At 42.9% G+C, this 6,794-nt stretch overlaps 1 protein-coding gene across 2 annotated transcripts in view; it reads left to right on the top strand.

The window, feature by feature from the left end:
- The first annotated feature begins 202 nt into the window (after positions 1-202).
- The window catches only part of cntn4 (contactin 4), a 140,908-nt gene continuing 134,316 nt past the window's right edge, over positions 203-6,794 (top strand). For both annotated transcript variants that reach the window (XM_070958529.1, XM_070958528.1), the window contains exon 1: positions 203-774. The gene's annotated coding sequence lies outside the window, so the exon portion shown is untranslated. The remainder of the gene's footprint in view (positions 775-6,794) is intronic.

The raw sequence follows: 6,794 nt of genomic DNA, 5'->3' as shown, positions 1-6,794 counted from the left end.
AGAGTGTACATCAACCTGTTCACTCCAGCATAACAAGCCAGCTGAAGGGTGTATGGTCAATCAACATCTCTGACTGCTTGGACATCCCAGCAGCTGGAGGAGGAGGAGGAGGAGGAGGAGGGAGGAGGTGAGGAAGAAATAGTATTAGGAGGAGGAGGGAGTCTGTTCCGCTTGGATGGCCGAAGCAGTGAGGAGGCTGGTCGCTGTGGTGGGGAGGGGTGAGACAGACAAGACAGCGCTCTCTCTTTCTCCTCTTCACTTAGTCTCTCTCCTCCTTTCTCCACCGGGCGCGTGTGCGTGCGTCCCGCTCCAGCACGGCTCGAGGAGGCAGGGAGGGAGGGACGGAGGGAGGCAGAGCCACTTGACGCATCGTGAGTGAGTGAGCACAACGAGGCTTCACTTTCCAATATGCAACCTGCGAGACGCCACGCCGTCAGCTACTTGTCCTACTGACACTGAGAGCGAGAAAGAAAGGCAGGCATGGAGGTGCAGTAGTGGAGCAGAACAGCCAAGAACAGTCCAGAACAGAACAGTACAGAGCAGCACAGCACAGTAGAGCAGAGCAGAGCGCAGCGCAGCGCAGCGCAGCCTGTGAATGTAGCGCTGCACAACAGAAAGAGCAGCATCTTTGCGCGCAGGTCACACGGATATTTTTGGCCGGGGGCGCCGCCGCGACTCGACAGTGATGTCTGAGTGCAGAATTTTGTTTAGTGACAAAATACGGATTAATCTGAGGCTGTGAATTCCTCGGAGATATCACTGCTGTGAGCACAGGTAAGATTAATATTCTTATTATTATTATTATTCCGTTCTTTTCCATACAGTAACTTCAGCATCCCTGAAGTTAAACCTCCATCAGCTCCGCTCAGCATTAGCAGAGTCAGCCCAGACGCATAAAGCTCAGTCTACATCCTAACTTTTCACAGATTACATGAAAACCTTGACGCTGTGGGGAACAGGGGAGGCAGCAGCCGGGATTGCCTTCTCTGAATTTCACCCTCTGCTGATCCCATTTGCCCGCGTATACTTTGTTGTGGGACTATCATGGTGGAAAGCAAAGTAATCTGCGAGTGTGTGCGAGCGTCTCTCCGATCAGTGCAGATGTTTAGTAATCCTCCGTCGTTGACCCTCCTATAAATAATCCCTGTCGGATTTTGCTGATTATGCCGCCGCCGCCGCTGATGACCACCTACTGAGGACACGGGTACCCATCGTGTCCTGGAAACCGCGGGATTAAACCGGAAAACTTGAGCTCCAGCGCCAATACAGCGCGGCAATGCGTCTTTAAAATTCAGTCTTTAATAGTGGAAACCCTTAAATTATGCATTTTTAGGATTAAAGCAACCCAAACTCATTCTACATTGAAAGTCATGGATGTGTTTGTTTTGGTAGTTTGGTGCCTCATGATGCTCCTGAGTGGAGATCAGAATGAATCAGCCTGTAGTCACTGTATCACTAATGGAGTTTATCAGCGCATGTGTCAGTCAGCACATAAGCCGTCTGGTGGTTATTGGGCCTGGAAACTGATGACCAGCAAATGCCATACAGCTAAGTCTGCTTTAATATGTTAATAGATATGAGCATCTGTGCAGCTTCAGCACATCATGACGTGCCAAGTTCTGCCGAAACTGTCCTCTCAAATGATAACTGAGATTGATTCCCGTAGACTGTCTCTGCTCCGTAACGTAAGAGAGGCTAAACCTGGCATGTGCAGACACAATCTGAGAGGATGTGTCTGTTGGTAGCACCTAATGGCACTAATGGCAAAGTGAGCATTTATCTGATGATGTACATACATTGTTCATTCACTATTAAGCCAGACTTATAAGTCCGACTGAGGACCAGGTCCAGGAGCTCTGTGTGATCTGTTGCATAGGCTTCTCATCTGAGGAGAGCTGAACTTATGTCAAAGGTTATGCAGGACAAAAAAAGAGAAAACTTCCCCTTAAAGAGGTTGAGAAAGATTATTCTACAGCTCAGTCTTGACTTGTGAACATAAGCGCACAATAGCGCTCCAAAAGAGACAAGAGAGCAGAGACTCTCGAGCTCTAAGCATGAATATTTAAGATTTAGAAAAAATGACCAAATTAAAGTCTGGGGAGTGGAGAGATTGTACTACTAATTTAACTACCAAATGATCAAAAACTTCTCACAGGAAGCTGTATTGATCAAGTTACTACAGACACCAACTGGAGCTCAATTAACTGCATGTTGACTGGCAGCTGATGGTATCCCAGCCCAGTCTTTTCAATCTGCGCACAAATAACAGGACTTTACACAGTGAAATTGCATGCAGCACACACGGCAAAGTCCAATTTTGCATGCAAGTAATGCGGCGGTCCTTCCCATTAATTCCTGTGGAAAGCAGATGTGTCCAAATACCAGGGATGAAAAAGGCAGGTGACATAGTATGAAGGGCGAGAAACATCAAACGCAGGACTTTCACCCAGGAGACGGCAGCTCTGGTCACATGTGAAACCAGAAAGTGACGTTAATTAACAAGCAGCATGTCCATACATTAGTGGATGTCAGGTATTTAACTTAACGTCATATATACTGTAGAGCATAACTGACCATTTCACGTGAACCACATGTTTATTTTTGTTACCATGACAAAAGTCACCTATGGATGACAGCAAAGATCACCTGAGTACGGATCTGCTCTCCACAGAAGTTAATGTGAAGGATCACCTGCAGGTGATCTGAGAGTATGAAGTCATGTAATTTGCAGGCAGATTGAGGAGGCTGGGCTGGGTACAGGCTGCCCAGATACAACCTCACAGGAAAACAGCCTTAGTGGTTGCAGACATCCTGGAAGGGAACAAGCCTGTCAGAAATGACAGGGCACAGAAGTGACATTAAAAATATCCTGGGATAGGTGCATTTAGAGGCGCGGCATAAAAATTTCATTGCATGGTTTCTGCAGGAAGTATCGAGGCAATGTGTCATCAAGGCCATTTTTATTTCATGTCTCTCCAGGAAAGCTAGCTCAAGGAACAGAGGATGGGGAGAGAGTGTTTTTTTTGTATTAAGTGTTTGAATGTATGTGAGATATGATGGAGAACTCCATGTGTGGCTGAAGCACTCTTCACATTGACTTGTTTTGCCACAGGAGGATATCCTGTAAGTGCTGACATTATACCAGCTGTTTGAACTGTATGGAGGCATGCTGGGAGTTGGGGGTAGTAGGACTTGTTGCTTGACCTTTCACCTTTCGTCCAGCTGTATTCTTCATCTCTGGCTATCTCTGGGCAGGAGTGGTTCCCAACCTTCTCTTTTGTGTGAAAGCAGTGTAACTGAGATTTTTTTTCTTCTTGCTCTAACTTATAATCATTTTAGAAGCCTGGAACAGTTGGGTTCTGGTCTACTATACAATGAATTGATCAGGCATTCAGCAGAATTGATTAGTCATTCAACAGAAAATTCACAAGCAGCTATTTTGATAATGGATTCATAATTTGAATCGTTTTTCAAGCAGCAATAACAAAAGTACATGTGTGGTTTCAGAGTCTTACATGTAAAAACCTATAAAAACATCCAAATCATGACGAAATTCAGATCACAATTTACAGTGCTCAAGGTGACATCTTCTAATGTCATGGTCTGTCAGTCTAAAGCCCAAATATATTAAATGTACTAAAATGTAAGACAAGGAAAGGCGGCAAATTCTCACTTCTGAGAAGCTGGTCCTATGACAGGGTTTTTTTCTCGCATTTATTTTGGGGGGTTTTTAATAGTTGCTGATTAGTCTCTTCAACTCATTTCATCAACTAATTTGAATCTGTTGTTTTTATCTTTGGGGAACTGTGATGGGCATTTATCACTATTTTCTGACATTTTCTGACAAAATGATCCATCCACAGACAAATAAAATAATCAGCCGAGGAATCTAATAATAGCTAGTTGCAACACTAATATGCAGCATTTTACAAGAATTAGAGAAAATGTATTGTCTTATTATTTCCTCCCCGAATCATCCTTCGACCCCTTAGATGCATCTCATGACCCCTTGCTGGGCTCTGGACCCCCGGGGAATCACTGCTGTCGAGCATAATTCATCCTTGCATACGCTCCAGTCGACATTATATAACATCTGAAGTATAATTTTACAAGCACCTTGCTGACCGGGTTAAAATCACTCCTTATAGGTAACAAGCAGCAAAAAAGCAACTGATGTCTGGTGTCAGTGTCACAGCTGCTCTTTTGCTTCACTCTGCTGGATTTTTCAAGTAAACAGCGCTGTGAGATTTTCCACAACACCGTAATTGATGAGGAAGCTGCAGGCCCCCGATGCTCCTTTACCGGAGTGCAGTGTGGTTTTATGTATGCCATGCCTTACTTGTTTGAATCTGGCATAATAGAGTTGTTTGACAAGCTGAGCTGCGAGTGGTGAGGAAATCTTGCCAGTCAAGCAGAATGCTGGAAAATTACACGTTTGTTCCTTCACCAAACTCTAAAAAAAGGTATGATAGTTACTCTATGATTAGGCTGTATTCCAGGAGTCTCAGCACACTATTGAGAAAATGGAGAGAAGATGAATTTTGTTTTCACTGTATCAAAGTGACTGTGCTTTATAGAGTCAGCATGGAAGGAAAAAGTAATGCAGAGAACTCAGTGCGAGGCTACTAGCTGATGCAATTTAGTGAATTTTGGTTTCTTTTTTGGGAACTGTATCTACTAAAAAAATACAATTACTGCACGAAAACTCGTCAGGAGGCAGTTTTCCTAAATGAGGCGCCTTCAGTTTGATGTTTTCCTGTACAGCACAGACTGGATTTCATTTAAACAAATCTTTTATCTGCATGAGGCTGCATGCAAGGCGTCCACCTACTGTACTGCGGTGCACTTCCAAGAGGAGGATGAGTTACTGCCTAATTCAGTCTTAGGAAGAACATAAATAAGTGTTATTTCAACAGCGTCTCACAGCAGTTTGTGAAATAGTCACAGAGTTGAATATCTGTATCGCGACACCACAACTTTCAAGCTAATGTATTTCAGTCTGAAATATCCCTGCTCCACCATCATCCTCACCCCGCATCAGGCTAGCAGTATGTAATATGCAACATCTGGTTGTTGTTGCTCTTTATGCTACGTCTGTCCCTTCAATTTGAAGGTCGTGCAGGTGTCGCGCAAAAAAGGGAACATTCATGCACAAAACTCGATAGATTAAATACTGTGTGCACGCTGCTGTGAATTGGGAGTCCACAACGATCAGGGAAGAGTACACTTGACGATAATATAGCAGAGCTCCTCAGTGTTGTCTACCTAGTCCCATCTCACCGTTCATTTTTAATATTTAGACTGAAGAAGAAAAAAAGATCCAGGACGGCTCGTTGAGACAGCTCCATTTCCTGCTGTATTTATCTAGTCTCATTGGTTCTGTAAATGCCCCATTTGTAATCCAATCATATTAGAATAATTTATCTGCTTTAGCAATGCTTTATACTGCGCTGTCACTTCTAGGCCTTTGGTTTCAAGGCACTGCGGTCCTTTGGGGTAAGTCGTCACAGACTGTCTGAGCCTGCAACGTTTCCTAATTCAAACATTGTTGCACACGGCTTCTCCTTGGGAATGGCTTTAATTGAGTGCTTAATAAGAGCGACGCCACACAGCAGCCAACTTCCGGGGGGATCTGAGCATTGGGAGTGCTGCATTATTAAATGTACTTATATAAGACCTGAAAACATCTTCTTTCCAAGCAATCTCAGGATGAGATCAGGTCGACGATTCCTCTTGATAGTACAACTCAAGCAAATGTGGATTTTTACTTCTTTTTTTTTTCAAATGAATATCCACAGCACATTTTCAGAGGTGTATTGTGCTCCACTGGGTGTGGTTGTTGTGTGAGAGCCATCTTTCCTCCCTCATTTAGTACAATATAAGTGCTCGATAAAACTGCGTTCCCCACAGGGCATTGTTATTTTCTTTGTCTGAATCAAGATTAAAGGACTGAATAGACAGGCTGAGATGACTCAGAAGAATGTTACAAATATACCCTGAGCAGCGTGCTGCTCTCTGTTGATAACTGTCGATAAAATACAGGCAACAGCACGCTTTGTTCCTGATTCTGTCACAGGCTTTGGATCATTTTGGAGAATTTTCCATGACTGAATGGGCTAGCTTAGACCGCATGAGTGACAGATAGCATGTTTTAAAACTTAGTGGCATTTTCCTTTATACAAATTATGCTCATAATAATAATGATAAATTCAAAATAACTTTAGATTTCACATAAAAAAAAAGAAGCAATTGCCCTTGTATTTATTATAAAACTACAAAATCTCCCTCGTCATGAGCTTAGTGGGGCATACAAAGGGTTTATGGAGCATCAGACTAACCAGTGAGTCTTAATTATGTTAGAAAGAGGATTATCTTCAGAGTAAAGAGTAAATTAGGACAAGACATGGAAATGAAGGTATAGTAGCGAGGTCATGTTATCCATGGTGGTTATATAAATTTTCTGTTATTTCTCTCAGGGAGTTCTTCTAAATCAATGGTGATTTTTCACTTTTTAGATTTAAGGAGACAGCACAAGTAACAGTAGAATTCTGAAAATCAACACACCTTGTTAAAATGGCATTTTGATTAGCTATTAACATTATAATAGTAATTTGTGCTGGCAGCAGAGGTGGATTTTCACTGAATAACAGTCCAGAAGGTTCAAGGTGTGCTTCACTGATTTTACACATAAAGTTCAGTTTAATTGTCTTGAAGAGAAGCACTCAGCCCGTGGAAACAGGTGTATATAACGTCCTTTGTTGCTCTGAGTGATCTCTTTTCAAAGTTTGAGAAAA

Source organism: Chaetodon trifascialis, chromosome 3 (genome assembly GCF_039877785.1).
Source record: "Chaetodon trifascialis isolate fChaTrf1 chromosome 3, fChaTrf1.hap1, whole genome shotgun sequence".
NCBI classification, from domain to species: domain Eukaryota; kingdom Metazoa; phylum Chordata; class Actinopteri; order Chaetodontiformes; family Chaetodontidae; genus Chaetodon; species Chaetodon trifascialis.
This window is presented reverse-complemented; position numbering and strand designations above follow the sequence as displayed.